Source organism: Myxine glutinosa, chromosome 8 (assembly GCF_964187855.1).
Source record: "Myxine glutinosa chromosome 8, kmMyxGlut1.1, whole genome shotgun sequence".
Taxonomy (NCBI): Eukaryota; Metazoa; Chordata; class Myxini; order Myxiniformes; family Myxinidae; genus Myxine; species Myxine glutinosa.
Genome location: NC_136268.1, coordinates 4,259,541 through 4,268,883, shown reverse-complemented (window position 1 = coordinate 4,268,883; position 9,343 = coordinate 4,259,541).

Below are 9,343 nucleotides of genomic sequence, written 5' to 3'. Positions count from 1 at the left end.
AATGGAATCAGGGAGGAATATCTACAGATTTCACGAATTGAATCGGGGAAGAATATCTACAGATTTCACAAATGGAATCAGGGAGGAATATCTACAGATTTTACAAATGGAATCAGGGAGGAATATCTACAGATTTTACAAATGGAATCGGGGAAGAATAGCCACGGATTTCACAAATGGAATCAGGGAGGAATATCTACAGATTTTACAAATGGAATCAGGGAAGAATATCTACAGATTTTACAAATGGAATCAGGGAGGAATATCTACAGATTTCACAAATGGAATCGGGGAAGAATATCTACAGATTTTACAAATGGAATCAGGGAGGAATATCTACAGATTTTACAAATGGAATCAGGGAAGAATAGCCACAGATTTTACAAATGGAATCAGGGAAGAATAGCCACGGATTCCACAAATGGAATCAGGGAAGAATATCTACAGATTTTACAAATGGAATCGGGGAAGAATAGCCACAGATTTTACAAATGGAATCAGGGAGGAATATCTACAGATTTTACAAATGGAATCAGGGAAGAATAGCCACAGATTTTACAAATGGAATCAGGGAGGAATATCTACAGATTTCACGAATTGAATCGGGGAAGAATATCTACAGATTTCACAAATGGAATCAGGGAGGAATATCTACAGATTTTACAAATGGAATCAGGGAGGAATATCTACAGATTTTACAAATGGAATCGGGGAAGAATAGCCACGGATTTCACAAATGGAATCAGGGAGGAATATCTACAGATTTTACAAATGGAATCAGGGAAGAATATCTACAGATTTTACAAATGGAATCAGGGAAGAATAGCCACGGATTCCACAAATGGAATCAGGGAGGAATATCTACAGATTTTACAAATGGAATCAGGGAGGAATATCTACAGATTTTACAAATGGAATCAGGGAAGAATATCTACAGATTTTACAAATGGAATCAGGGAAGAATATCCACAGATTCCACAAATGGAATCAGGGAGGAATATCTACAGATTTCACAAATGGAATCAGGGAAGAATATCTACAGATTTTACAAATGGAATCAGGGAAGAATAGCCACGGATTCCACAAATGGAATCAGGGAGGAATATCTACAGATTTCACAAATGGAATCAGGGAAGAATATCTACAGATTTTACAAATGGAATCAGGGAAGAATATCCACAGATTCCACAAATGGAATCAGGGAGGAATATCTACAGATTTTACAAATGGAATCAGGGAGGAATATCTACAGATTTTACAAATGGAATCAGGGAAGAATATCTACAGATTTTACAAATGGAATCAGGGAAGAATATCCACAGATTCCACAAATGGAATCAGGGAGGAATATCTACAGATTTCACGAATTGAATCGGGGAGGAATATCTACAGATTTTACAAATGGAATCAGGGAAGAATATCTACAGATTTTACAAATGGAATCAGGGAAGAATAGCCACGGATTTCACAAATGGAATCGGGGAAGAATATCTACAGATTTTACAAATGGAATCAGGGAAGAATAGCCACAGATTTTACAAATGGAATCAGGGAGGAATATCTACAGATTTTACAAATGGAATCAGGGAAGAATAGCCACAGATTTTACAAATGGAATCAGGGAGGAATATCTACAGATTTTACAAATGGAATCAGGGAGGAATATCTACAGATTTTACAAATGGAATCAGGGAAGAATAGCCACAGATTTCACAAATGGAATCAGGGAGGAATATCTACAGATTTTACAAATGGAATCAGGGAAGAATAGCCACGGATTTCACAAATGGAATCAGGGAGGAATATCTACAGATTTTACAAATGGAATCAGGGAAGAATAGCCACAGATTTTACAAATGGAATCAGGGAGGAAAATCTACAGATTTTACAAATGGAATCAGGGAGGAATATCTACAGATTTTACAAATGGAATCGGGGAAGAATAGCCACAGATTTTACAAATGGAATCAGGGAGGAATATCTACAGATTTCACGAATTGAATCGGGGAAGAATATCTACAGATTTCACAAATGGAATCAGGGAGGAATATCTACAGATTTTACAAATGGAATCAGGGAGGAATATCTACAGATTTTACAAATGGAATCAGGGAAGAATAGCCACAGATTTTACAAATGGAATCAGGGAGGAATATCTACAGATTTCACGAATTGAATCGGGGAAGAATATCTACAGATTTCACAAATGGAATCAGGGAGGAATATCTACAGATTTTACAAATGGAATCAGGGAGGAATATCTACAGATTTTACAAATGGAATCGGGGAAGAATAGCCACGGATTTCACAAATGGAATCAGGGAGGAATATCTACAGATTTTACAAATGGAATCAGGGAAGAATATCTACAGATTTTACAAATGGAATCAGGGAAGAATAGCCACGGATTCCACAAATGGAATCAGGGAAGAATATCTACAGATTTTACAAATGGAATCAGGGAGGAATATCTACAGATTTTACAAATGGAATCAGGGAAGAATATCTACAGATTTTACAAATGGAATCAGGGAAGAATATCTACAGATTTTACAAATGGAATCAGGGAAGAATAGCCACGGATTTCACAAATGGAATCAGGGAGGAATATCTACAGATTTCACAAATTGAATCGGGGAGGAATATCTACAGATTTTACAAATGGAATCAGGGAGGAATATCTACAGATTTCACAAATTGAATCGGGGAGGAATATCTACAGATTTCACAAATGGAATCGGGGAAGAATATCTACAGATTTTACAAATGGAATCAGGGAGGAATATCTACAGATTTTACAAATGGAATCAGGGAAGAATATCTACAGATTTTACAAATGGAATCAGGGAAGAATATCTACAGATTTCACAAATTGAATCGGGGAGGAATATCTACAGATTTTACAAATGGAATCAGGGAGGAATATCTACAGATTTCACAAATGGAATCGGGGAAGAATAGCCACGGATTTCACAAATTGAATCGGGGAAGAATATCTACAGATTTTACAAATGGAATCAGGGAGGAATATCTACAGATTTCACAAATGGAATCAGGGAAGAATAGCCACGGATTTCACAAATTGAATCGGGGAAGAATATCTACAGATTTTACAAATTGAATCGGGGAGGAATATCTACAGATTTTACAAATGGAATCAGGGAGGAATATCTACAGATTTCACAAATGGAATCGGGGAAGAATATCTACAGATTTTACAAATGGAATCAGGGAGGAATATCTACAGATTTTACAAATGGAATCGGGGAAGAATATCTCCAGATTTCACAAATGGAATCAGGGAGGAATATCTACAGATTTTACAAATTGAATCGGGGAGGAATATCTACAGATTTTACAAATTGAATCAGGGAGGAATATCTACAGATTTTACAAATGGAATCGGGGAAGAATATCTACAGATTTCACAAATGGAATCGGGGAAGAATATCTACAGATTTCACAAATGGAATCAGGGAGGAATATCTACAGATTTCACAAATGGAATCGGGGAAGAATATCTACAGATTTCACAAATGGAATCGGGGAAGAATATCTACAGATTTTACAAATTGAATCGGGGAAGAATATCTACAGATTTTACAAATTGAATCGGGGAGGAATATCTACAGATTTCACAAATGGAATCGGGGAAGAATATCTACAGATTTCACAAATGGAATCGGGGAAGAATATCTACAGATTTTACAAATTGAATCGGGGAAGAATATCTACAGATTTCACAAATTGAATCGGGGAGGAATATCTACAGATTTCACAAATTAAATCGGGGAGAAATATCTACAGATTTCACAAATTGAATCGAGGAGGAATATACACAGATTTCACAAATGGAATCAGGGAGGAATATCTACAGATTTCACAAATTGAATCGGGGAGGAATATCTACAGATTTCACAAATGGAATCGGGGAAGAATATCTACAGATTTTACAAATGGAATCAGGGAGGAATATCTACAGATTTTACAAATGGAATCAGGGAAGAATATCTACAGATTTTACAAATGGAATCAGGGAAGAATAGCCACGGATTTCACAAATTGAATCGGGGAAGAATATCTACAGATTTCACAAATGGAATCAGGGAGGAATATCTACAGATTTTACAAATTGAATCGGGGAAGAATATCTACAGATTTAACAAATGGAATCAGGGAAGAATAGCCACGGATTTCACAAATGGAATCAGGGAGGAATATCTACAGATTTCACAAATTGAATCGGGGAGGAATATCGACAGATTTAACAAATGGAATCAGGGAAGAATATCTACAGATTTAACAAATGGAATCGGGGAAGAATATCTACAGATTTAACAAATGGAATCGGGGAAGAATATCCACAGATTCCACAAATGGAATCAGGGAGGAATATCTACAGATTTCACAAATTGAATCGGGGAGGAATATCTACAGATTTAACAAATGGAATCGGGGAAGAATATCTACAGATTTAACAAATGGAATCGGGGAAGAATATCTACAGATTTAACAAATGGAATCGGGGAAGAATATCCACAGATTCCACAAATGGAATCAGGGAGGAATATCTACAGATTTTACAAATGGAATCAGGGAAGAATATCCACAGATTCCACAAATGGAATCAGGGAGGAATATCTACAGATTTCACGAATTGAATCGGGGAGGAATATCTACAGATTTTACAAATGGAATCAGGGAAGAATAGCCACGGATTTCACAAATGGAATCAGGGAGGAATATCTACAGATTTTACAAATGGAATCAGGGAAGAATAGCCACAGATTTTACAAATGGAATCAGGGAGGAATATCTACAGATTTCACGAATTGAATCAGGGAGGAATATCTACAGATTTTACAAATGGAATCAGGGAGGAATATCTACAGATTTTACAAATGGAATCAGGGAGGAATATCTACAGATTTTACAAATTGAATCGGGGAAGAATATCTACAGATTTCACAAATGGAATCAGGGAGGAATATCTACAGATTTTACAAATGGAATCAGGGAGGAATATCTACAGATTTTACAAATGGAATCAGGGAAGAATATCCACAGATTCCACAAATGGAATCAGGGAGGAATATCTACAGATTTCACGAATTGAATCGGGGAAGAATATCTACAGATTTTACAAATGGAATCAGGGAAGAATATCTACAGATTTCACAAATGGAATCAGGGAGGAATATCTACAGATTTCACAAATTGAATCGGGGAGGAATATCTACAGATTTAACAAATGGAATCAGGGAAGAATATCTACAGATTTTACAAATGGAATCGGGGAAGAATATCTACAGATTTAACAAATGGAATCAGGGAAGAATATCTACAGATTTTACAAATGGAATCAGGGAAGAATAGCCACGGATTTCACAAATGGAATCAGGGAGGAATATCTACAGATTTTACAAATGGAATCAGGGAAGAATAGCCACGGATTTCACAAATGGAATCAGGGAGGAATATCTACAGATTTTACAAATGGAATCAGGGAAGAATAGCCACGGATTTCACAAATTGAATCAGGGAGGAATATCTACAGATTTTACAAATGGAATCAGGGAAGAATATCTACAGATTTCACAAATGGAATCAGGGAGGAATATCTACAGATTTTACAAATGGAATCAGGGAGGAATATCTACAGATTTTACAAATGGAATCAGGGAAGAATAGCCACGGATTTCACAAATTGAATCGGGGAAGAATATCCACAGATTCCACAAATGGAATCAGGGAGGAATATACACAGATTTCACAAATTAAATCGGGGAGAAATATCTACAGATTTCACAAATTGAATCGAGGAGGAATATACACAGATTTCACAAATGGAATCTGGGAGGAAGGAGAAGCACCAAACATTACCTGATAGGGGGCACATATGAATCTGTCTGCACAGCCATTCCTGGCAGAGTTAACCTGGGGTGTGTTCCATTCCCAGTCAGCTTGCCAAGCCAGCTGTTCCTAATCTACCATTTTGTTGGAGTCATTCATTGATTGCCGAAGGCACTTGGAGATCGCTATACCAGATGATTGTCAATGGCACACACCCCAGGGTATTGGGTGGCATCTTTTTATAACGTGAACTATAAACGAAATAACTAATTAACCCTGATGGTTTAATTAGGATATCTTATTTACAATTAGATAATTGCAAATAAAAATAGCAACTAATTGAGCTTTTGCATAACTCATCTCCTCGATTTGGAAGGAAGCTTAAAATGCAAACATCGAAATTACAATGTTAACAAGAAAAAGAGCAATCAGAGATTGCAAACCCTAGCCAGGATGTATTTTCAGTGGTTTTTAAGGCTTTTGTGTTAAAACAAATATGGCGGCCGAACCACGTGACCGATGATGTCATCAATAGTTTTTTTCTAAACTAATTTATTCCTAGATTATGCTCAAGAAATTTCATCTTGATCAGATGAAGTTTTATACTTGTCGAATTATGACGTCATAACGGAGGGCACCTATGACATCATCATTAACATATTTTATTCCCCATGGAGAGTTCTTTACAATTAGCCATGTCTCAATTTTTGTTCTATTCAGCGTTTTCAGAGATATGGAAGTGCAAAGTTTTTCGGTTTTTCCAAGATGGCGGCCTAACCACGTGACCGATTAGGTCATCTTTTTTTTTTCTAAACTAATTTATTCCTAGATTATGCTCAAGAAATTTCATCTTGATCGGATGATGTTTTGTACTTGTCGAATTATGACGTCATAATGGAGGGCACCTGTGACATCATCATTAACATATTTTATTCCCCGTGGAGAGTTCTTTAGAATGAGCCATGTCTCAATTTTTTCTATTCAGCACTTTCGGAGATATGAAGGTGCAAAGTTTTTCGATTTTTCCAACATGGCGGCCGAACCACGTGACCTATGATGTCATAATTCTCATTTAAAAAATTCTACAGCTGGAGTTGCACCTATTGTGAAAATTTCCTGTCAATCGGACCAACAGTTGCAGAGAAAATCATATTTATTCTGTGCGGACAAACAGACAGACAGACAAACAAATGAAAAATCACTGACAGCAACACTTGGCAAAACAGAACAAAGTAGCATGGCACTCAGTAGAGCATCCTTTTGACCTCAAAAATAATTAGTGGTTGAATTCAGTGACCTGATATGCAAATCGTCTTCAAAGTTTAAGTTAATCGGTTTAAAATTGACAATTTTAGAAATTTGAAAAACGTGGTTGACCTTTGGCCTATGTTTACCTTATGACCGATGTTGATCTCAAAAAACAGTTGGTGGTTTAATTGAGTTTGCCGATATGAAAATTACATTCAAATTTCATTTCATTTCCCATCATGCATCTCTGCAATCAAATCGAATGGACTCCTGCGTCGACCCAGGTACATTCACCGTGGCTCCGGTCGTAAGTTTGTTTATTTACAATCAGGTCACTCCATCCCCGTCCTCTGGTCGGCTCAGCGCACTCCCACTCATCGTCCCAACACACCTGGTCACAACAACGCACAAAATCGCACCTCCTGTCTGCGAACCCTGGCCAAATCACCTGGATTCATACCCGCCGCACAAAACAACATCAAGCTCACCCTGTTCAATACCCGGTCCCTCAACAACAAATGCCTCATCCTGAACGACTACATCCTGGAAAATAAACTGGACTTTCTCTGTCTCACTGAGACCTGGCAACAACCACTGGACTACTACACGCTCAACCTCACCACACCCAATGGATATTCTTACATCAATAAACCACGCTCGGAGGGCCGAGGTGGTGGAATTGCCGTTATTCACCGACAAGACATCAAGACCAACCTCATCTCCATCTCATCTGCTCCATCATTTGAACACCTGGCTTTTAAACTCTCTGGTCACACACAGTCAGTCATGGCTGTTGTCTACCGCCCTCCCAAACCACACCCATTATTCCTGTCTGACTTCTCCTACTTTCTGACCCAGCTATGTTCCCTCTCCCCCTCAATCCTCCTCCTTGGTGATTTCAATATCCACATGGACTCCACTGACTCCACGCTAACCACTGACCACTGATTTACTCACCTGCTTTAACCTCACTCAACATGTCAACTTTCCTACCCATAACCGTGGTCACATTTTGGACCTTGTCTGCTCTACTGGACTAATTTTGCACTATCTCTCTGGCTCCGACCTCACTCTCTCTGACCACCTAGCCATCACTCTGACCATCAACATCCCCACCCCAGCACCAAGGCATTACCGCACTATCAACTTCCGTAAGCTAAACGCTCTTTCACCTACCTCATTCTCATCGACCCTCTCTGAAAAAATGTCCACTTCTCCCTTCGTTGACCTCCACACCCCTTCTGACCTCACTGACTACTACAACCACACTCTCTCCTCCTGCCTTGACCAGCTTGCGCCTATAAAAACCAAAACAGTTTCTTTCACCCATTCTGCTCCCTGGTTTACCCCTGAACTCCGCCTGATGAAAACTCGTGCTCGCCAACTTGAAAGACTCCGCAATAAAACAGGTCTCACAGTTCACTCCCAGGCCTACAAGGACCACATACAACACTATAAAGATACCCTCTCCCGCGCCCGCTCCGCTTACTACTCTCAAATTATCCACTCTGGCTCCGGAAACCCAAAAGCACTCTTCTCTACAATAAACAAACTCCTCAGCCCCCTGAACACCACCACCCAGTCATTCACAATAGACAACTGCATCTCCTTCCTTTCATTCTTCCAACGCAAAATTGAAAACATCTACAACAGCTTGACCACCGCCGCACCCACTCCCCCTCAAACCACCTGCCCCCCCTTATCCTGCCATCCCCTGTCTCAATTCTCCCCAGTCTCCCCTACTGACCTCTCTGAACTCCTCATCGGAATGAAAACTGCCACCTGCACTCTTGACCCCATCCCCTCCAGCTTTGTCAAGGCCTCCCTTCCTGCTCTCTCTCCACTTATCATTGCAACAATAAACTCCTCCCTGTCTACAGGCATCGTCCCACCATCCCTCAAAATTGCTGCTGTTACCCCCATTCTGAAAAACCTGGACTAAACCCTGACACCCGAAATAACTTCAGACCCATCTCCAACCTACCCTTTCTGTCAAAGGTTTTGGAACGCGCTGTAGCCACTCAACTCAAACATCACCTCTCTGCCAATAACCCGTATGAAACATTCCAATCCGGATTCCGCTCCAACCACAGTACTGAAACTGCTCTCCTCAAAATCACCAACGACCTTCTCCTCTCCTCTGACGCTGGCAACCTCAACATTCTCATCCTCCTCGACCTCAGCGCCGCCTTTGACACCATCGATCACACCATCCTCCTCACCCGACTTGAAACCACCTTTA